Here is a 25016-nt window from a genome sequence, read left to right as displayed (position 1 = left end):
CAGGACGCACTGCACTAAATGTAAATTGCAGGAACGGATCTAGCTGAACACTGTGAGCAGGACGCACTGCACTAAATGTAAATAGTCTAGAAGATAACAGGAACGGATCTAGCTGAACACTGTGAGCAGGACGCACTGCACTAAATGTAAATAGCAGGAACGGATCTAGCTGAACACTGTGAGCAGGACGCACTGCATTAAATGTAAATAGTCTAGATAGAAGATAACAGGAACGGATCTAGCTAAACTGAATACAGTGTATATATATATATGCAACACCTGGGATGCATATATATACACAATACACTGTAAGTGCAGCTAACTGACTGACTGTTCTGCCTAATCTATCTAACTCAAATCAAATGACACTGTCTCTCTCTCTCTCTATCTCTCAGCACACCGGAACACACACTACACAGGGCCGCCGTGCAGGCGGCCTTATATAGTGTGGGGTGTGTACTAAATCCCCTGAGTCATAATTGGCCAAAGCCACCCTGGCTTTGGCCAATTACAGCTCTCTCTACTGACGGCGCTGTGATTGGCCAAGCATGCGGGTCATAGTGCATGCTTGGCCAATCATCAGCCAGCAATGCACTGCGATGCCGCAGTGAATTATGGGCCGTGACGCGCCACACGAATTTAGCGCGAATGGCCCATAACGTTCGCAATTCGGCGAACGATCGAACAGCCGATGTTCGAGTCGAACATGGGTTCGACTCGAACACGAAGCTCATCCCTAGTCTCTAACATCCACCCACTCTGTGATGTTGTCATGGAGGAGTGGAAGAGGACTCCAGGGGCAACCTGTAAAGCTCTGGTGAACTCCATGCCCAAGAGGGTTAGGGCAGTGCTGGAAAATAATGGTGGCCACACAAAATATTGACACTTTGGGCCCAATTTGGACATTTTCACTTAGGCGTGTACTCACTTTTGTTGCCAGCAGTTTAGACATTAAAGGCTGTGTGTTGAGGTATTTTGAGGGGACAGCAAATTTACACTGTTATACAAGCTGTACACTCACTACTTTACATTGTAGCAAAGTGTCATTTCTTCAGTGTTGTCACATGAAAAGATATAATAAAATATTTACAAAAATGTGAGGGGTGTACTCACTTTTGTGAGATACTGTAGGTGGCTTAAGATATACTTATTATGCATCTGATTATTCATTATTGGGGTTGTACACTTCATTTAATGCATAATTTACAGAAACCCAGAAACTGGCAACAAAAGTGAGTACACCCCTACGTGAAAATGTCCAAACTGGACCCAAAGTGTCAATATTTTGTGTGGCCACCATTATTTTTCAGCACTGCCTTAACCCTCTTGGGCATGGAGTTCACCAGAGCTTCACAGGTTGCCACTGGAGTCCTCTTCCACTCCTCCATGACGACATTACGGAGCTGGTGGATGTTAGAGACCTTGCGCTCTTTCACCTTCCTTTTGAGGATGCCCCACAGATGCTCAATAGGGTTTAGGTCTGGAGACATGCTTGGCCAGTCCATCACCTTTACCCTCAGCTTCTTTAGCAAGGCAGCGGTCTTCTTGGAGGTGTGTTTGGGGTGATTATCATGTTGGAATACTACCTGCGGCCCAGTCTCCAAAAGGAGGGGATCGTGCTCTGCTTCAGTATTTCACAGTACATGTAGGCATTCATGGCTCCCTCAATGAACTGTAGCTCCCCAGTGCGGGCAGCACTTGTCTTTGTACTCTTCACCTGGTTGCCGCAACACACGCTTGACACCATCTGAACCATACATGTTTATATTGGTCTTAGCAGACCACAGGACATGGTTCTAGTAATCCGTGTCCTTAGTCTGCTTGTCTTCAGCAAACTGTTTGCAGGCTTTTTGTGAATCATCTTTAGAAGAGGCTTCCTTCTGGGATGACAGCCATGCAGAGCAATTTGATTCGGTGTGCGGCATATGGTCTGAGCATTGACAGGCTGCCCCCCCACCCCTTCAACCTCTGCAGCAATGCTGGCAGCACTCATACGTCTATTTCCCAAAGACAACCTTTGTATATGACGCTGAGCATGTGCACTCAACTTCTTTGGTCGACCATAGCGAGGCCTGTTCTGAGTGGAACCTGTTCTGTTAAACCACTGTATGATCTTGGACACTGTGCTGCAGCCATAGGTGTGCACAGCCTATTGCATTAGGGTGTGCACCTCAAAGCTCAAACCTGTGTGCATGTGCATATATTGTATACTGATAGTGTCAGTAGAGCAGTGGACAGTGTCAGTAGGGCAGTGCATGGTGTCAGTAATTTTTTATTTTTATTATTTGTTTTTAATTATATTTTACATACATTTTTTATTGTTTTTTTTATTTACAATTTTTTGTGGGAGCACTGCTAGGGGGTTTTGGTAAAATTACAGGTGATTTAAATAGGGGGAATTTGCACCACACAGGGTAATTAGGGTGTGCCCAGGCACACCTAGCACACCCTGTGCGCACGCCTATGGCTGCAGCTCAGTTTCTTGGCAATCTTCTTATAAACTAGGCCATCTTTATGTAGAGCAACAATTATTTTTTTCAGATCCTCAGAGAGTTATTTGCCATGAGGTGCCATGTTGAACTTCCAGTGACCTGTATGAGAGAGCGTGAGCGATAACACCAAATGTAACCCACCTGCTCCCCATTCACACCTGAGACCTTGTAACACTAATGAATCACATGAGACCGGGGAGGGAAAATGGCTAACTGGGCCCAATTTGGACATTTTCACTTAGGGGTGTACTCACTTTTGTTACCAGCGGATTAGACATTAATGGCTGTGTGTTGAGTTATTTTGAGGGGACAGCAAATTTACACTGTTATACAAGGTGTACACTCACTACTTTACAATGTAGCAAGGTGTCATTTCTTCATTGTTGTCACATGAAAAGATACAATAAAATATTCACAAAAATGTGAGGAGTATACACTCTTTTGTGAGATACTGTTAGTAAATGATGATGAGCAATGCATTAAAACTTCTTTGATGTGTACATAAAACTTCTTTAGGTCTATTGGGGACTCTACCCTTTAAATTAACATTGTAGTGGCAGCATATGTAGGTTTTAGAGCTATGTATGTATTCGTTGCTAGAAGTGCTAATTTACATCATGCATGGAAAGGATTATCAATTTGTGGGGCCTATTATATGCTATGTAAAGTAAAAAACCCATTATATAGATAAACACTTTTGTTTGAAAGAACTATCCAGAAATATCTGTATTTAAAGAGTGGGGGAAGTATATCAATATTTCCTGGTGTTATTCTTAAGCTTTATAACACCATGGGGGTGATTTACTAAGAAGAAGGCACTGCACCAGTTCATACATTAATTGTTACGCCGGAAAAGTCATTCGCATTCGCATGTCCGAAATGGCGCACATTGAAGCGCAAATAGCGATAGAAAATACCTGCATATGTAAACTGCAACTGTCACTAGGGTAACTGCGATTTTCTCATTGATAATAGCGCACATCCAATACAATTGGTTAATTTGATCTCATTGGATGTGTCTTGTTAGGCAATTAGTAGGTGTTCTCAGTTAATTAACCCTTTTGATGCTAATATTATACCTATCACTTCTAATATATCTTTGAAATTGTGTTTTTTTCTTTTTTTTACCCAAATCTTTCAATACATTACAAAGAACAGAGAAGTGTTACTAAACCCAATAAATTAATTTTTTCAGATCTTGGTCTTTAAAGGTGACCATACACTGCAATCCATTAGAGCTTAAATAAATTAGATTTAGTGCAAGAGTCTGTTTGATTTCCTATAATTTGATTTAATTGTTCAAGTGCGTCTTCCTATTATCTGTTTTGCCTAAATATCGAGTTGAACAGAAATTGGCCAATCAGATTTCATAGTGCATGACCATCTTAAGCGCCAAATTTGAAATGTAGATGTGCCATGACCCACTTGTATTTTCCAAACAATATTTCTAGGGCATTATACAGGGCACATGAAAAACCACCTTTTTTCAAGACATGCTAGAGTGATCAGGGATCTTCAAACTACGGCTCTCCAGCTGTTGCGGAACTGCACATCCCATGAGGCATTGTAAAACTCTGACATTCACAGACATGACTAGGCATGATGGGAATTATAGTTGCTGAACAACAGGAGGCCCGTAGTTTGAAGACCCCTGTGCTAGACCATTATTATGCCTCCAGAATTGGGAGTGTGGCATCTACCCAACTTCTCTCTGCTGGTGGACACAAGAACCTATATATAGTTTGTGGCCAAATCATTTAGACATACACATATGACCCACACAAACACCATCCTATGTAAAAATAATTTAAAAATGATCTTAATTTGCAAATAAGGATCATCTCTTCCTCAGAGAACAGTGAGCTGGACATGGTGATGGGAAGAAATTAGCAGCAGTACAAGCAAATTCCTGGAGGGGTGTGATGTCATTCCTGTGTGCTGTCCACTGCATCTGGGAACCAGATATGCGCCACGGGTACATACCTCCGCGCCAGAGGCATATCTAGTGAAAATGGAGCCTATGGCAAGCACTGAAACTGCGCCCCTGTCAAAACATTTGAAACTCATCTTTCAGATAACCTAAAGGGGGTGTCGTTAGAGTCTCAGATGAAAGAAGGAGAAGGGAAAGAAAGAAGGATAGAAGGATAGCAGGCCCAGTTCCTAGACCACAATAGCAATACAGTATGTGTATTCCAGAAAGTTTAATAATCAGCAGATAAAGATACTCCAAACACCATCCCCCTACGCAGGTCCCATCAGATACAAGAGATGGTTAGAGAATGTGCAGACATGGTGCAGGAGACAGATACTGCAGACATTAAACAGGAGATCAGAAACTGCAGTTTCTGTCTTACTAACAGTCCATTTGCCAAGCACAGTTAGTAAGACTGTTAGTAAGACCATAAATGGTTAATAAGTCTGTGAAGATCCAAGCCTGACCAGCCTAAATTCTGAAAGGCAATATAATAACAAACAAATCATGCAGAGCACACTGGACTTTGGCAGCAAGTGTGAACCGAGCCTAAAGAGAAGAGCAAGGGGAATCATTTCCTAACCAGTGTGAGCATTGGCTGATCTGCATATAGGATAGGCGAGCTTAGACATCTGCAGCTGGCATTTTGTGTGTGTGTGTGAGAGAGAGAGACTCAGCACTCCTCCATCCTCTTTAGGTGTCACATAAACAATGGATGCCCCTCCTTGTGTCAGCTCTATAATGAGCTCCCACCTTCTCCTGCCATCACATTATCTAGCAGAGCTCCATCCCTTCCTCCCTCCTACAGTCAGCCTGTATTGCTCACCCTTTCTTCTGCTTGATGGTGTCAGGTATCCTTCAGTGCAGCCCAGGATACAGCGGCCCCCCTCCTCCTGGGCACAGTGCTGATGCTCCCAGAGAGTGTTCTCTGGATAATAGACACATCAGGGCTGAGGGAACCAGCAGCATGCAGCATGTGGCGGCCATCTTTCTTGTCATGTGATGGCAGTCAGCTGACACCTGTGAGGGCGGAGCGTAGCCCCTGCTATCTTTTTAGCTAGTAGCTGGCTGTTAGCATACTGTGTGGGCGGCGCCAGGTGATGACGAGCCGGAGCAGTTCATCTTTTTTAGGGGGGGGGAATCAGACAACTCGACCCAGTCCATCCTTGCCTGGGACAAAAACAATTTTTAGGGAAACTACCCGGGATGGCCACAGCCCAGAAATGTCCTAGCAAAATTTTGACTGTTGGCATGTATGCCCTGGAAAGTGCCTTGCTGCCCAGCCACTCACCAGCGCCCCCTTCAGGTGGCGCCCATGGCACTTGCCATATCTGCCATACCCTAGTTGTCACGCATCTAGCTGCAGGAACCCAATTTTTATGGAAATTAATAGTAAAGAGATTTCCCAGACTAGACTAACAAATGTTTCTAGTGAAAGGCAACTGATGTTTTCTATTAAACAAGGACTAAATGGGCCATTGACATGCATCACAGTTGAACTTAGGAATGTGTCTTTGCAAAGTTAAACTAAATGAAATCCTTTCTTATTTTTGCTTGGGGATAGAGTGCAGAGGGATTAGAAATCTTGTCAGTTTTTGAGGATGTCTGCACACCTGATAGGGTGAAGCCACCTCCCAAATTTTGCTTCTCCTTCAAATTTATTCACTTCCTGTCACATAGCCAAACAGGAAGTGAGGGTAAAACTCTACCAATGTCGTTCCTTGGGGACACAGAGGTCAATCTAAATAGTTCCCTCCATTAAGTAAATTGCACTCTAGTATTTTTCTGTGTACACCCCAAATTATTAGGTATCTTGGACTTTGGGGTTTATTTACTAAAGGCAAATCCACGTTGCACTACAAGTGCACTTGGAAGTGCAGTTGCTGGAGATCCGAGGGGGACATGCAAGGAAAATAAAAAAACTGCATCTTTGCTTCTAAAATACCCCAAAATACCTAATAATTTGGGGTGTACACAACAAAGTGCTAGAGTGCAATTTGCTTAATGGGGACACTAGTTAGATTGACCTGTGTCCCCAAGGAAAGACATTGGTAAGGTTTTACCCTCACTTCCTGTTTGTCTATGTGACAGGAAGTGAAGCCAATTTTCAGAAAAGGGGCACAAAGCCCAACCTAAAAAAGACAAGCAGGGGTTATAACACTCACTTGGTTTCCCTCAAATGCCCACAATTAGAATAGGATTGTCTTGAGCTAGATTTTAGCTCCGTGCTCTAAATCAGTGCTTCTCAACCCTGTCTTCAAGTACCCCCAACAGGCCATGTTTCCAGGTTTACCTTCATCTTGCACGGGTGCTTTAAATCAGAGTCAATGACTTGGTATTTTGGACAGCTATTTTAGCTAAGATAAATTCCCAAAATATGTTCTGTCGAGGGTACTTGAGGACTGAGGCTGAGAACCACTGCACTAAAATGGAAAATTGAATACTTACCTCTCTGTAATTTTCCTTTCCTGGTGTCTATCCATGGCAGTATACACACAATCCATGCATATGCTACCATGAAGGCAACAGGACAGTAGCTTTTAGACAAATCGCAACTTATTTTGTTTTGCCATGCCAATCAGCCTAGTTAAGCTGCAGCTGGGAAATCTTTTGCATGAAAATTGTTTGGGGGGGGAGTGTAAAATGCTTGGATTGAGCATGCATCTGCAAAACAAATTATAAACAAAACACATAAACATAAAAATTTGCTACAAATTTTATTGGTCAACAAAACAGGACTTGGAAAAGAGCAAGGAAAGCAAAAAACACATGTATGTTAATTTGAGACACTAACAGAATATGGTTTTGAGGTCTGACCATTTTGCAGAGGAAATTCACAGGAGTTAAAGGGACTGCACCCACAATGGACAGTCTCTTAAGGATTTAAACATTTATTAGTTACAATATCTTGAAGAAGATTTTGCAAGATAATGCAGCACAGACAATTAAATCAATGTCAAACTAACAACCTCCAAACAACACAGTTTGACAACAAAAAAAATATTTCAGTGAAAAATATCCCCCTCCCAAATTAAATAAATAAATAAATAAACAAAAGTAAAAAATACTTGCTCTAACACATCAATTTTTAAAAGACATAACAAACAAAATACAAAGAGAAAACACATGTGTTACAAACGCTATAAGGACACCCTAATGTAACACACACACACTCTTTTGAAGGCAAGGTAAGGTAAAGAATGCTATCTGCAAGCTTTATATAACATAGGTTTGTGTGCTAATGAGTCAATTGAAAACACATGCACAGTCCATGAAACACACAAAATGCAAGTTCACCCAATGTAGAGACAGAACTTCAAAGTGGGTACACCTGTTATGGATGTCCTTAAAGCGGGGGTCCACCTATCTATCGTTTTTTTTTTTTTGGAGTTCATTCACAAACTTTTCTTCTCATGATTATCTACTAACATGTTCTGTGTAATAAGTCCGCCTGTGTCTGATTTTGTTGTAAAGAATAACTTATAAAATTCACTGAAGGCGGTTTCCATCTTCATTGTGGGCATTTGAAGCCCACAAGCATGTATTTCCTGGATGCGGTGACTGCTGTGCTCCCAGCATTCACCGAGATGTTGTGATGACGCTGTTGCACAATGCATGCTGGGAAGCCTGAGACTAGCTCCCAGGGGACTGTGGGAGGTCTGGGAGAGGCTAGAAACACGCCTACTCCCATGGTAGGAAAACCAGGAAGTGCTAAGAAGATTAGAAAAAAAAGGTAATTATGGCGATTTAAATTTATTTACACAGCATGTCAGCATCTAGGCAGGGAAGAGAATGCATAGAGATAATGTTCAAAATTTGGGTGGAACCCCGCTTTAAATTACTAACCCAAAAAACACACTCTCTGAGCATGCCAATAAAAATCCAAGTGCTGTTCACACACAAAAAACACAAAAAAAGAAAAAAACAAAGTCCCTGAGCATGCCCAGAACAACCCAAATGCAGCTAGCACAAAATAAGCCACCCCTCTGTCCAAAATTAAGCACATCATCCAGCATGCTACAAAATTACAGATGGGACAAACACCCCCGCCCCGGTCCAGGGGGGCAAACAAAGAGCCTAAGATGGGCAAAAGTTATACAGCAAATACCATTGCAGTCTATGGGAACTGACTGTTCATTTTGCTAGTCCCCACTTGGCTGGCATATATTCTAGTTATTGGCCTTAAAATGGGTATGGGGGCACAGGTCCCACTATGAGGGACATATATCAATGTCACCAATTTGGACAATCCCAAAAACGAAACAAGGAGAAGTGCCTTTAAAAAAAATTGCTTAAAAGCTAATAACTTGGGGGGGGGGGGGCTTACTCTGCCTGTAAAGTGGTGCATCTATAGCATGTATCCAAAATGCTGCTTTAAAGATGTACGGCTTTAGAGAAAACGTATAAATCTGCAAGATTGTAACCCAAAACAAAAAATAGCCTGCCCCCAATACATACAATGCCATTTGGGTCTGTTAAGGCTTAAAATGAGAACCCCCACATGAAAAATACCACCCAAACTAAAATAATATTGTGCCCCTCCCACATACTAACAAACCCCTAGCCAAACACACAGCAAGCCAGACCATTAAAGGGGGTGGATGCTTGGGGGCAGGAGGGGCTCGGGCACCCCAAAAGTTAACCATCTTGTTCTCATATTCAGGGGGACAAGGGCGTCTTCTACACAGTCATAGGCTGGGGTTGTGGGGGGCTACAGAAAGGGGGCTTTACGGAATGTGGAAAGCCCCTTTAAACTAGTGGGTACAAGGTGCTTTGTGGTTGGTATTGGGCTGAGCCCAACATGCCTCAAAGGCAGCCAGCTATGTTGAGTGCATGTGGCCTTGTATGGTTCAGGAGGGAGTTGGGCGATCGCTCTTCTCGCCCCTTTCCTAGCTGGCCCTGTTGTATGCTCTGAAAAAGGATGTGGTTTGGATTGGTGAAGGCAGCACACAGCCTTTTGAGAATGGAGTGGAGTGTGGAGTTCCCCTTTGAAAGCAAAAGTTAGCCCATGGAAATCCAAGGGATTAGAGGGGGAGACAAGAGCATTGGGGAATGGAGTGTGGGGTCCCCCTTTACAAGCAAAAGTTAGCCCATGGAAATCCAAGGGCTTAGAAGGGGGAGACAAGAGCATTGGAGAATGGAGTGTGGAGTTCCCCTTTAAAAGCAAAACCTAGCCCAAGGAAATGAAATGCATTAGAGTGAGAAGGTTAAATGCCCTTTTATGAGGAGCTAGAGGAGCGAGAGTCTTTTTACATAATTTTAACAAGGTGCATGTCATATGTTGGCAACGTAACGTGCTAACATGACCTGTGTGCAAATCTCCTTAAAAAAAATACATAAAGGTGAACCAGCGTAAAAAAAATTGTCACGTTTAGAGGTGCGCCCGTTCAACCCATGCAATTGCATGTACATTGCTTAACATTTACTGAGATTTTGGCCATGCAGTGAACTAACGCATGTGAATGGGCGCAAGAGCTGCTTGCACATGCGCACTGCTTACATTGATCTCACACAGTTCTAAACGTACTTGCGGGCACAGCAGGTTTTCTCTGAAAAAGTTACTTTCTCATTCTATTTTGGGCATATTTGTTACTTGGGCAGTTGTTACTGAACTTCCTCACATCACCCCATAATATTGGCACCTCCATCTGCTGTCAATATTGATTTGGAGATGCCGTGCGCCATGTCCATATTGGTGCACAGATTGCATTCTCCTGTGCGCCGAGATCGCTATAGTAAATGGTGGATTCGTGCTCTGTTACCGGCGCACCATTCTGTAAATATGGAAATGTGCGTTGCGCCTCGCCATGCGCCTCTACTGACGGCTCACAGCTTTCATAAATGACCCCCTATATGTGTTAATTAAATCACTTGGGTATTTGCTAAGAGAATCATTTCTAAGGGCTTTTGTATGATCTATGTGGGCTTACAATTTATGCCACATGACCTAATTCGATTTTACAACATTACAGTGTCTGCAAATAAGGACTGCGTTCAGTTGGCTTGAGCCAATCAAATAATTTTTTGGTTTGGAACTTTTTTGCTCCTGTTGATACTCCACCAACTTCTTAAATTTAAATGGGGACATATACATGTTATCATTGTAATTTGAAATGTATGCTAGTTCAAAAATAACTCTATTACTGTATAATTTAGTGTGTTGTGGATTATGATACGGGGGTACTTTGGAGTTTTCCAGCAGTGACTGTTTTCAATTGAGTGGGGTTAGTAACACACATTTGAATTTTTATAACATATTGACGCAAGAAAATTCTCATGATTTTATATTTTTATTATGTTTCTATTTTGTATTTACTGTATGAGATACTTGTTGTGCCACTCTACAGATGAAAGAAAGGTAAACCAAGCATAGGGCATAGGGACATAACCATACCTCCCAACTTTCTGAAATGGGAATGAGGGAAACCTATTAGCAAAAGTATGTAGGCATAGGGCACGCCCCCTGCCACGCCCCCTTAAAGGCGAAATGTATAAATAAAAAATGATTGGTTAAACCCACAAGTGCTTTTTACAACTACTATCCCTTTATATTGGCTTTTGGTATTTACATATGCAACAATTTAGAAATTGGATGAAAAGTTTAGCACTGGGAAACACTTTTTGAAAGATAAATAGTGCATTTTATATACAACTATATAGATCAGACTAAAATAAGGGACGAATGAGGGACAGAGGGACGTTTTTCCAAATCAGGGACAGTCCCTCGAAATCAGGAACAGTTGGGACCTATGACATATATAATAATAATAAAAATGCAGATTACAGTCAGAGTAGAAAATAATTTTAATATTAGAGTGTGTGTGTGTGCGCTTGTATATTCAGTATATCCAAACAACAATATCAGGTCACCAACACACATACATGTCTTTCTCTCTGAGAAATCACATACTTTTGCATATTATGTAAATGCATATTCAAAAGGAGATCACTAGAAACATGGGTCTTGACACGAGAAATCACCTTATTTGGTTTCTTACTACCACCCTTGTTCCTTAATATCAACTAAAAATAATGAAAGAAACTTAGCCTGGTTTGCCAGAAAAAGCTCTCAGTTTCCCATTGTGCTCAGGAGAAAACTTCCAACACAAATAAGACAAAAGCAATTGCTCATAATATTTGTCCAGGATCATAAAGAGCTTAAAGAAGCCATGATTTCCATAACAAATTACTGTTCTAAAGCAGGCTGTTAATATAGAAAAAAAAACACATTAGAAAAATTATCAAGTAATTTTTTTTCTTTTGAAATCAGTACGGACTCTTACTGCTAAAATAATGCATAATATGTAACTGGGTTGCTAAGGCAACAACCTATTTTTCATGAATAGCAGAGCTAATGGCATGAGAAGCCTATGCAACTTATCACAGAATCTTTTAGTGCTGCCCCAGGCTGAACACAGTCCTGCAACCTCTTGTTAAAATGAACCCATTCTTTATAGCCTACGTGCACTTACCTTGTAATTATTCATACTGTGCCTATTTTATTGAGCTCTGTTCTCTTTCTTCCTTTGTGTTTGAATAAAAGACAACTGTAAGCATGCAGATATTGGAAAAGAGGTAATTTATGCTAAGATGCTATTTCCAAATAATGACACAGAACAATGTAAATCAGAGATCTGCATGCTGCCAGAATCACAAAAAAAAAAATAGGTCAAAAGCTATGGTCTATTTGTAAAGTCAAATATAAAAACATCCATCAAAGTAATAATTACCCATTTATTTATTTCATTCTCGTATAAAGCACTTACAGATTCACTTTTTACAAATATGCCCCCTGCCCCAGAGGAATTTATAGTATACTGTCCATACTAAAATCAGAAAATGCACACAATTTGTGCAATGACAGATTAGCTACTCTGCCACTATACATTTTTTGAATTGAGGGAGAATATTAAAGCATAGCAAGGAAACATAGGGTTGTGCGCTTATAATTTGTGAATTTAGCCGCTTGGCGATGTGCCGCAGTACATATACTGTGAGGGGGTGGTTCCTACAGGAACAGCGACGATCCCGTCCATCGCTTCCTGGTTTCAGGCACGTGCCGGCATCCCTGCCTGCCTGCTCCCCTGTGATTTGATACAGCAGAAGTTTGTCAGCAGATCCCACCCAATGATTCGTGGCTGGGTACTGCTGATCGGCTGTGAGCCTGTGTTGACAATCAGGTCAACACAAATCGAAACAAATCGATCTGTAGTAAAAATCAGCACATATTACACGCATAACACATTGTTAGGCACACAATTAACCCCCTGATTGCCTTTAGATGTTAACCCCTTCCCAGCCAGTGTCATTAGTACAGTGGCAGTGTTTAGTATTAGAACTGATAACTGTATTAGTGTCACTGGAGATGCCAGTGGCAGTTAGCCAGTTCCCCCCATCGTCAGCTAGTGTCAAATTGTCTGCCGCACAGTCCCCCTATACGTCGCTGATCACTGCCATTACTAGTATAATGAAAAAATAAATAAAAATTCCAGTATATATCTCATAGTTTGTAGACTCTATAACTTTCTCACAAACTAGTTAATATACACATATTATTTACATTGCAAACATAATAAAAAACACTTAGGGAAATATGGTGGTGGCTAGATGGTACCATAGAATACAGCACCTCATCCCCAAAATAATCAAATATCTAATGGATGTGGGGACAGGGGATTATAACGGGTCAAAGAATGCAAGAAGGAGAGAAAAGGTTTAAAAAAGCAAAAATTACAAAGTTTATTTATTAGTAATAATACATACATAAGAAAACACACTTAAATCGATTTACACTTAAAATGGATTTGTATATTGCATGCAACCCAGGATATAGTAGAGTAGGCCAGATGGAGATGGCCATCGAAATGGGGGATCAATTTCCTACATGTTTCGCCAAGACATTGGCTTCCTCAGGGAATAAGCGCTCAAAAATGAATATATAAAGGGGTCTGTATATGGGGATACAAAAAACATCATGTGAACAAAATTATTTAACAGTACAGTATTTGATACACACTAAATAAATTCAGTATTGTGGCTGGACAATCATGCAAAGAGGTGGCCCCACTAGTTCCGGTAGCGCAGACGTACCTGAAAACCCGACACACAGGGGGGGGGGGGCGCGGAAGGCGTCACCACAGGGGAAAAGGGCAGGCCGCGCCATGTGATGTGCCTGCAGGGCACACAGTAGACCTGGCCAAGGAATGTATTGAAGATATGTAAGTGGGTGTTGAACGTTACGTTCAAGGGAGTACTAGAGGTGATGCAATTATGCATCGGTTGCATAGAGCGAAAAAATTATACATATATCTATTTAAAGAAGTATAGAGAACTCACACTATTCTTTAAAAACAGTAGGTTGCAATGGGTACAAGGTGCCTGTGGATGGATGCACACACTAAGCAGAGCAATTAACCGGATCAGCAATCAATTGGAGAATAGCTTGAATGGGAAAATAAGTTACTTTAGGGGGGGAAACTAATGGTCATTTTAAAAATAGCAAGGAGAAAATCTCCAAAGGGAAACTGACTTAGTAAGGTACATTACCAGATAAATAGCTGGTTTGACGCAGTCAAATGCATGAGGTAGAGTATTGTTAGAGTTTTATTGAAAGGGCAACAGGTGCAATAAGTCCTGGGGAGAAATGGATAGAGGGAGGAGAAGTTAGAACAGCGCATAGTGTGTATCAAATACTGTACTGTTAAATAATTTTGTTCACATGATGTTTTTTGTATCCCCATATACAGACCCCTTTATATATTCATTTTTGAGCTCTTATTCCCTGAGGAAGCCAATGTCTTGGCGAAACATGTAGGAAATTGAGCCCCCATTTCGATGGCCATCTCCATCTGGCCTACTCTACTATATCCTGGGTCGCATGCAATATACAAATCCATTTTAAGTGTAAATCGATTTAAGTGTGTTTTCTTATGTATGTATTATTACTAATAAATAAACTTTGTAATTTTTGCTTTTTTAAACCTTTTCTCTCCTTCTTGCATTCTTTGACCTTAGCACCGTTATAATCCCCTGTCCCCACATCCATTAGATAATAAAAAACACATTGGTGATCAAACACCACAAAAGAAAGCTCTATTTGTGTGAAAAATTATATAAATTTCATTAGGGTACAGTGTTGGATGCTAAATGGCAAAAAATGACCTGGTCATGAAGTGGTTAAACCATATCTATTTAATATTTTATTTGACAGCCTCTATCAGCAGTCATAGGCATGTGAAAGGATAATAACTGCATTTTAGGTTGTAGCGGATTTTTGTGGAGAGATCTATGTACTTGAATTTCTAGGTTTACCCTTTTAGTTTGGTTATGTAGGAATTAAACTATCTTTGTTGGATATTTCAAATTCATCACAGTGTGGTTACAGTAGATGCCAGACTTAAGTCCTAAATATGGTGGGATTTGCCATTGGCATCTTTGGGGTGTGAGAGTTTAGTTGGTGAAAGCATTTAGGCTTGACCTGAGAATTTTTCCACTTTCAATTTTGTTTTAAAAGTATCATACAGTATCTCACAAAAGTGAGTACACCCCTCACATTTTTGTAAATATTTTATATATTTTCATGTAACGACACTAAAGAAATTACACTTTGCTACAATGTAAAGTATCGTAGTGTACAGCTTGGATAACAGTTGGAGGGAATCATGCTCTGCTTCAGGATGTCACAGGACATGTTGGCATTCATGGTTCTCTCAATGAACTATAGTTCCCCAGTTCTGGCAGAACTCATGCAGACCTAGGCCATGACACTCCCACCACCATGCTTGACTGTAGGCAAGACACACTTGTCTTTGTACTAATCACCTGGTTCCCGCCACACATCTTGACACCATCTGAACCGAGTCACGGCAATCCTGGAGCTTGCGGGTCACGCTGGTCCCCGAGCCTGGCTATCCACCACAGCCTCAACAAGCGCTGCATGCTATCCACGCCAGCCAACCCTGCTCCGTTTCCCTCTACCCGGCTTCCACACTTGGACCAGGGCATCCCCACCTACATCTGGGAGCAGCCACATGCCTGCTTGGGCTCAGACGGAGAGAGCATTGCAACATCCATCCGTGGACCGCGGCTCCACTCCATTCCCCGACAGCACGCCGGCTGACCCGGTACTCTGACACGTGGAGCACAGAGCTCCCCCAGACCACTGCCTTCTCCCCCTCCATTACCAGCAGGCCTAGCTGTCCCTAGTTTGGCTGAGCACAGTGGGGACATTGGCTCCCCCCCACTGCCAGGTTCTTTCCATCCATGGATGCCGTCAGCTCCTCCTTGCTCTGGGGACCTTCTAGCGTCACTGCAAGCCTTTATCTCCTATCCTTCTCAATATTATAAGTGCTTTGACATTTGGATTACTGTTTCTACATGATCCTTATTGAATAAAATGTTCATATTGCATCACTGCTATTGAGAAACTTCCCTTCATTTTAACCTATTGAGCACTGGTAACTTTTGTTGTACCATCTGAACCAAATAAGTTTATCTTGGTCTCATCAGACCACAGGACATGGTTCCAGTAATCCATGATCTTAGTCTGCTTGTCTTCAGCAAACTGTTTGCGGGCTTTCTTGTGTATTTTCTTTAGAAGAGGCTTCCTTCTGGGACGAAAGCCATGTAGACCAATTTGATGCAGTGTGTGGCGTATCGTCTGAGCACTGACAGGCTGAACCCCTACCTCTTCAACCTCTTCAGCAATGCTGTCAGCACTCATACATCTATTTCCCAAAGACAACCTCTGGATATGATGCTGAGCATGTGCACTTAACTTCTTTGGTCGACCATGGCAAGGCCTGAGTCGAACCTGTCCTGTTAAATCTCTGTATGGTCTTGGCCACCATGCTGCGGCTCAGTTTCAGATTCTTGGTAATCTTCTTATAGCCTAGGCCATCTTTATGTAGAGCAACAATTCTTTTTTCAGATCCTCAGAGAGTTCTTTGCCTTGAGGTGCCATGTTGAACTTCCAGTAACCAGTATGAGAGAATGAGAACGATAACACTAAATTTAACACACCTGCTCCCCATTCACACCTGAGATCTTGTAACAACGAGTCACATGACACCGAGGAGGGAAAATGGCTAATTGGCCCCAATTCTGACATTTTCACTTAGTGGTGTACTCACTTTTGTTGCCAGCAATTTAGACATTAATGGCTGTGTGTTGAGGTATTTTGAGGGGACAGCAAATTTACACTGTTATACAAGCTGTACACTCACTACTTTACATTGTAGCAAAGTGTAATTTCTTCAGTGGTGTCACATGAAAAGATATAATAAAATATTTACAAAAATGTGAGGGGTGTACTCACTTTTGTGAGATACTGTATACAGTAATAATATAATTTAATTTACAATTTCTTTATTTGTAAAGCTGCATGACCTATTACTATTAACATACTGAAAAATTGATTTTAAGAGGATATAAAAAAAAAAATCCTTGATAACTGCACATGATTTATGGTTTTATGGCGGCTGTTTGCCACGGTGACTGTAATTTTTTAATGCTAGACAGTAAACTTTGTTAAAAAGTGCAAGAAACAAATATATAACCTTTCTTCTCTGCAGCATATAAAATTTTAGGTTAAATACGCTATAGGTTACATTTATAATTGCATTATATGACATTACAAAGTTTTACATTTACAGATATTTTTATCCAATAGAACATTTGATCATACCACAGTTAGCGTTTATTTTGTTTGTTTACATATGCCTTTTAATATTTAGCACATCCCTTTCTTATAGCTAGAGCAGTAAAATGATCAGTAGAGCACTGAGGTGTACAGAAAAAAAAAATATATAAGAAGATAGTTCGTTTGAAAAGTCTGTCTACACAGCTTGGGTCAGTCCCCAGTGGCGGCACTTATTTTTTCTTTCCTCTTAGCTGTTTGTATATTGTCCATTATTATGCACATCTCTTTGTACTGTTTGGAATAAACTAATTTATGCAGCCCCAGGGTTGTGCATTGAAGAAAGGGTAATGGTCTTTCTTTGATGCAAAACCAAAAGTGTACTAAATGACAAGAAATATTATGTTTTACTGTTCCTTTTATACAGCAAAAGGTTTCCCAATTCCTACCAGGTCATGTCATCATTGGGCTTAAAAATCAAGTTCTATTATTAAATGTCGTCCACTGAATGTTAGAAATTCAAAATAATGTAAATATCATAACTAAAAAGTTACATATAAACACTTAACTGTTTAGTATGTGTTAAAATGTAAAGGTCAGAATGCCTTAATCTTTGTGTCTTTGTGTAGAAATTACACTTTTGGGCTTTCTAGCACCAATTTAATAAAGATATAGAAAAACTGGAATGTATAATAAAGAAAACAAACATTTTGAAATGGCATGTCGTCTTTTGCATTCATATAAATATTCATTACATATGCAGTGTAACCAAATAACCATTTATTGAGGAATATTACATTAGCTTAAATGTAATTTGCATATCATTATTGGTTAAATGCATACAGTGTGGATGATTTCTCTTCTTTTTTTTTTTTTGCTTTGATGATGATTGATATTGTTCTCCCCATGTTCTCCCCCTTATTAAGTAACTATGACACTTTTTGTAAATTATGTCTGTACATTGTTAGAGTGCTTGCGCCTTGTGAATAATTGCCTTTGTTGGGACAGTGGTCAAGAAGGAGCAAGAAGAGAGATTTAAAAAAAACCTATCCGAAGGAGACCTCAACAGCTATATAAACCTAATGAAAACTTAACACTTCCCTGCTCTGGAGGATTTTATTGCTGTATATGTTTATATTGGAGAAATTCCCCTTACTTTGTGTCCCAGTGACAATTGTGAGCAGGATGAGAATAGAAAGACATCTCTCTAATAGGGATACATGCAGCAAAGTTATTCAGAGGTACCCTCTTACTCCACTGCGCCAAAGAAAAGTGCAAAGCTATATAAAAGATGTGTAAATGAATACAAAGAATGTGTACATACACAATGTACAGTGAAAAAAAGCTGCCACTTAAATAAATACATAAACTGATCAAAATCCCCAAAACTATACCTCTCACACATGTACAGATAGAGATAGCGGCGCTAATATAAATTATGTAAAATAATGGGTCAGAGCAGCATAATGCTTATGACCCTCTACTTATGCATAAAAATATTAATAATAATAGTGTCATGAAAAATATTAATTTTATCATGAAAAGAAATTTCTTTAACACCCAGTGAAAAGTGTCACTGTGTTTCAGTCATTGTTTGTCCTATGCAGCTGTATGATAGTATCATGACTAATCTATATAGCTTGTATTTTAAACCAGACAAATTCATTATCTCCTGTTGAAATGTTCATTTTAATTTATTAATATTCATTTTTATTGGTTACTTTTCCACATTAGCACTGTAACTAGTGGTGGATTATAAGTTAGGATATGTCATATGTCATATATGGTAATGCTGGACGCAGCATTCTAACTACACACCGTAAAAATGTTTGGGATCCACTAATGCATTCAGTCTTTGTACCTGTGCTTCACGGTCAGGGGGACATGAAGTGTGAGCATGTGCAGAGCAGGAGGTCACATGACTGATGGTGATCACATGACTGATGGTGATCACATGACTAATCATAGATAATATATAAGGATTGATGAACCATCCGTGTAGCCAATCCCATTTGAAAAAGTCTATTCGACGAAACATGTCTTGGGCATGGTTACACGGCATTCCATCGCACTGACATTAGATGCCGCTGTCTGAAGAGGACTACACCGATCGGATGGCTGGGCCTTAGAAGGTTGGGTGAGAGATACACCAGTTTACAACAGTTACACCAGTTGTGGAGCACTTTATTCATTTTTTCACATATGGAGCTGGCTTGATTGGAGTCACGGTTCATCACATACAACCCAGGTGTGGTTCAATTGCTGTTTTGCCAAACACGAGAGTGGGAGGCTATACAATCTGGTGAGTGCGCTCTTCAGAGGGAGTGGTGTCACTATCACGGTGGTGTGGTGGAAGAGTAGAAGATTTTTCACAAGAAGATTGAAAAACAACTGTTGAACTTGATCATTCATTTCTTGTAATTTATTATTTATAGTGACACTTTTCACTGGGTGTTAAAGAAATTTCTTTTCATGATAAAATTAATATTTTTCATGACACTATTATTATTAATATTTTTATGCATAAGTAGAGGGTCATAAGCATTATGCTGCTCTGACCCATTATTTTACATAATTTATATTAGCACCGCTATCTCTATCTGTACACGTGTGAGAGGTATAGTTTTGGGGATTTTGATCAGTTTATGTATTTATTTAAGTGGCAGCTTTTTTTCACTGTACATTGTGTATGTACACATATTTTGTATTCATTTACACATCTTTTATATAGCTTTGCACTTTTCTTTGGCGCAGTGGAGTAAGAGAGATTCAGGGGCGGTTTATTTGTATATCTCTTGCTACAAACCATTGTCTATTTATTTACCACCTGCAGCCTTAGATGCCATTAATTGTAAACAAGTTAAAACTTGGTGGGATGTTTTCATGTTTGAGGTGGTTTTATTCATTGACCACTGATGATGTATCATTATTATTCTCCTTTTTTTTTAGACTCGTCTGCAGTCATCCATATTTTTTATTAATAGGATCAGATTGTGTTTCAGTCATTGTTTGTCCTATGCAGCTGTATGATAGTATCATGACTAATCTATATAGCTTGTATTTCTTTCTCGAACATCACGAGACACAGAGCCACAGTAATTACTGATGGGTTATATAGGTATCACTGGTGATTGGACACTGGCACACCCTATCAGGAAGTTCAACCCCCTATATAATCCCTCCCCCTTGCAGGGATACCTCAGTTTTTACGCCAGTGTCTTAGGTGATGGACGTGTAAAGATGTCCTGTGCTGAGCTCCAAAGGGAATATCCTAAGATCCTATACTGGGGCAAGCCAGGCGAACCGGATCCATTCAAAGTGTCTTTTCATGGCCGAATTGAATGGTACCCGGGCCTCGTGTCCGAAGAAACGAGGTTTTACCCGTAATGCTTATCTTTTTAGAGAGCTGGACCCCGCAGATCAGAAAATGGCTTTAAACTTCCTAATTTCTGGCGAGGTGCTTTACGGTCCCAGAACTGTTGGATCCCCCTACTGATGGGGGCCCCAGTCTCTGACGGTTTTTTCAAACGGAGCCCACCGTGAGAGGTGAAGATTGGGTCTGTGTAAACAGCACCCTGCGGCTGGATAAGGTAAGAGGAGATTCCACAGAATTTTTGAGTTCTAGTGGCTTTTCTCCTTTAAGGTAAATGCATGCTATGCCTATTGTGACCACCGGGGGCTGCCAAGAGCACAAACCTACACATGCTGACTGACTGTCTCAGGTGTTCAGTGCTGATTATGTCCCAGCATCTCAAAGCAGGCTGCAAGCAGGTAAGGTGGAAAGGGGGATTTCTCATGTTTGAATGTTCCCCCCAGGCTAGAGAGGGGCCACAGGGGTCTAGAAAGTGGTTATACCACCCGGGCTCTGCGGCCTAATGGCCACCATCTCTGAAGATAGCCGTTCAGGCAGATCTTGTTACCAGCCTCCCTCCCTCCCCCCCCATCCCCAGCCTTTTCTCCAGAAGCATGACAGGAGAGTCGGCAGTGCGGGAAGCGCTCGTTTTTTTCAAAACTCGAGGGGGGGGGCGGTAGAGGAGGGGGCGGGACGTCAGCACAGAGTGTTTAGACTCCCACTCAGGCCAGCTGCAGGCTATTAAAGGCACTCTGTACAGGTGCACTCAGCCTTCTGAGAGACACAGAGCTGACGGTCGCATGTAAGGTGGGACACAGGCATTCTCCTAGGCAGCATTTACTGAAGTAACACCAGACTGAGCATTGGGTAGCAAGGCTTTTAGCCAGACTACATCGCTCAGCGGGCAGTGTTCATTTGTATACCTCACACCTTGTTGCTTTGCACTATGGGTAGAAGAGGTTCAAGCACCCCAGGAACCAGAGACACTAGGGGATCTCGTTCAGGTTCTGAGGGCCCCCTGTCGGCAGCATCCTCCCCCCCTAAAGATGGGCCAGGGACGGCTAGCCAGGGAGAGCCATCGGGGTCAGGGGCTACACCTGCTTCTGGCACTTCAGCCCCTGTATATATTACACAAGAGGTTTTTTCCTCAACCATTAATGGTCTAGAGGAAAGATTAATGGCCGTGATTACGTCTTCACTCAGTGGAAGAAAACGCACTAGGCTTTCCTCTGTTCCCCAAGACCCTCAGACAGAGGAGCTCTGGGATAAAGGAGATGAATCCCTTTCAGAGGATCGGGATGGGATGGATGATTCCCCTTCGGAGGATTCAGGTGGAGAGGGACCCTCTGCGACTTCCCAAGAGGAGAAAGTCTTAGTGCAGATCCTCACTGGATTGGTCCGCTCCACATTTAAGTTGCCCATACCTGAAACTGCTAAATAATCCTCTTCTGCTTTGGGGTCACTGAAACCTTTCCAAGCAGCACATGCTTTTCCTGTTCATACTTTACTTGAAAAGCTTATTTATTCTGAGTGGGATCACCCAGACAAACGTTTTTTTCCGCCGAGAAAGTTTTCAACACTTTATCCGATGGAAGAAAAGTTTATTAAAATGTGGGGAATACCGGCTATTGATGCCGCCATTTCCTCCGTAAATAATAGCCTGACTTGTCCTGTAGACGATGCTCAGATGCTCAGGGATCTTGTAGATAAAAGGATGGAATCCCTATTGAAGGATGTTTTCTCCTTAGCAGGATCAGTGGCCCAACCTGCAGTAGCAGCGATTGGAGTCTGTCAATACTTAAGAGACCATGTTAAGCAGGTCATCAAAGTATTACCTGAACAGCAGGCCCAGGGGTTTGCTAACCTTCCAGCGGCCTTATGCTTTGTGGTTGACGCCATTAGAGATTCTATCGTGCAAACCTCCCGTCTTTCACTGGGGTTGGTGCATATACGTAGAATCCTATGGTTGAAAAATTGGTCAGCCGAAGCACCATGTAAGAAGCTACTGGCTGGGTTTCCATTTCGTGGTGCAAGGTTGTTTGGAGAGGACTTGGATAACTATATCAAGAGAATCTCTTGTGGGAAAAGCACTCTCTTATCTGTCAAGAAGAAGAGTAAGCGTCCCTCTTTCAAACGGACTCTTTCCCCAGCGCCGGGGGCTTCAGCCTCCAGGCAGTCTCGACGGCCCCCTCCATCGGGGTCCAGAGACAAGAGTCAACCCCAGGGACAAAAGAAGTCCTGGGGAAAGAAGCCTACTAGGCAAAACACTAAGACCTCTGCATGAGGGGGCGCCCCCGCTCACTCGAGTGGGGGGAAGACTGCGACAGTTCTCAGAGCTCTGGCACGAGGACTTCCAGGACAGATGGGTAGTCTCCACGGTAACCTTAGGGTACAAGCTGGAGTTTCAGGAATTCCCTTCTCCTCGGTTCCTCAGATCAAATGTTCCCAGAGACCCAGAGAAGAAGCAGTCGCTCCTTCTAGCGTTAGAGCGACTTTTGTCGCAGGAGGTCATTATGATAGTTCCCGCAAAGGACCAGGGATTGGGCTTCTATTCCAACCTTTTTACGGTCCAAAAGCCAAATGTCAGGCCCATTTTGGACTTAAGGGATCTGAACCAATTCCTAAGGATTCAATCCTTCCGCATGGAATCAATTCGAACAGTAGTTCCCACCCTGCAGGGAGGAGAATTTCTGGCATCAATAGACATCAGAGATGCATATCTGCATGTGCTCTTTTTTCCTGCTCATCAGAAGTTTCTGCGCTTCGAGGTAGGAGGGCGCCATTTCCAGTTTGTGGCTCTGCCTTTTGGGATAGCCACTGCACCTCGAGTGTTCACAAAGATCTTGGCTCCTCCTCTGGCCAGATTAAGGGCTCAGGGTATAGCTGTCATAGCATACCTAGACGACCTGCTCTTGATAGACCGGTCGGTAGCCTCTTTGAATGGAAACTTGAGGACCACGGTCAGGTATCTAGAACACCTGGGTTGGATCCTCAACTTAGAAAAGTCTTTCCTAAAACCAGTAAGAAGACTGGAGTATTTAGGTCTGATTATAGATACAAGCCAGGAGAAAATATTTCTACCCCAGGCAAAGATCACTGCTTTGAGAGAGCTGATTCTGACAGTAAGGACCAAGAAGGGTCCCTCAGTCCGCCTTTGTATGAGGCTACTAGGGAAGATGGTGTCTTCATTCGAAGCAGTTCCCTATGCTCAGTTTCACTCAAGAATGCTGCAACACAGTATTCTGTCGACCTGGAACAAGAAGGTTCAGGCATTAGACTTTCCGATGCACCTGTCGCATGCGGTGCGTCAGAGCCTCAATTGGTGGCTCATACCCGAAAACCTGCAGAAGGGGAAATCCTTTCTACCGGTTACCTGGACGGTGGTAACAACAGATGCCAGTCTGTTAGGTTGGGGAGCAGTTCTGGAACAGGCTGCGGTCCAAGGGGTATGGTCCAAGACAGAGAGGACCTTTCCCATCAACATTCTGGAGATCCGGGCGATACATCTAGCTCTAAAAGCCTGGACTATCAGGCTACAGGGTTGTCCGGTCAGGATCCAGTCCGACAATGCCACAGCAGTGGCTTATGTCAATCATCAGGGAGGCACCCGGAGCCGAGCTGCTCAAAAAGAGGTGAACCAGATCTTAGTCTGGGCAGAGATGCATGTGCCATGCATATCGGCAGTTTTCATCCCGGGAATAGAGAATTGGCAGGCGGACTATCTAAGTCGCCAGCAGTTACTTCCAGGGGAATGGTCTCTGCATCCCGACGTCTTTTGGGCCATATGCCAAAGATGGGGGGTTCCAGATGTAGATCTCTTTGCATCCCGATTCAACAAAAAGATAGACAGATTTGTGGCAAGGACAAAAGATCCTCTTGCATGCGGGACGGATGCGTTGGTGATTCCGTGGCATCGGTTCTCACTGATTTACGCATTCCCGCCTATTCTGCTACTACCACGACTCCTTCGCAGGATCAGGCAGGAAAGGAAGTCGGTACTTCTGGTGGCCCCCGCTTGGCCCAGAAGGACTTGGTATGCAGAAATAGTAAGGATGACGGTGGGTTCCCCGTGGACCCTACCGGTACGCCCAGACCTGTTATCTCAGGGTCCAGTGTTCCATCCTGCCTTACAAATGCTAAATTTGACAGTTTGGCTATTGAGACCCACGTTCTGAAGAGTCGTGGGCTCTCAGGTCCTGTCATATCTACCTTGATTAATGCAAGGAAGCCAGCTTCCAGGATGATTTATCATAGAGTCTGGAAGGCTTATATAACCTGGTGTGAATCCAGAGGTTGGCATCCCAGGAAATATGTCATAGGTAGAATCCTTGATTTTCTACAGATGGGATTAGAGATGAAGCTGGCCTTGAGTACCATCAAGGGCCAGGTTTCTGCTTTATCAGTATTATTTCAGCGGCCACTTGCTTCGCATTCTTTGGTCCGAAACTTTATGCAGGGGGTGATGCGTCTTAATCCTCCGGTTAAAGCGCCCCTAAACCCCTGGGACTTGAATTTGGTCCTGGCTGTGTTACAGAAACAGCCTTTTGAACCAATAAGTCAGAT

This window comes from Aquarana catesbeiana, linkage group LG05, assembly GCF_042186555.1.
Source record: "Aquarana catesbeiana isolate 2022-GZ linkage group LG05, ASM4218655v1, whole genome shotgun sequence".
Classification (NCBI taxonomy): Eukaryota; Metazoa; Chordata; class Amphibia; order Anura; family Ranidae; genus Aquarana; species Aquarana catesbeiana.
Note: the sequence above shows the minus strand (reverse complement) of the source record.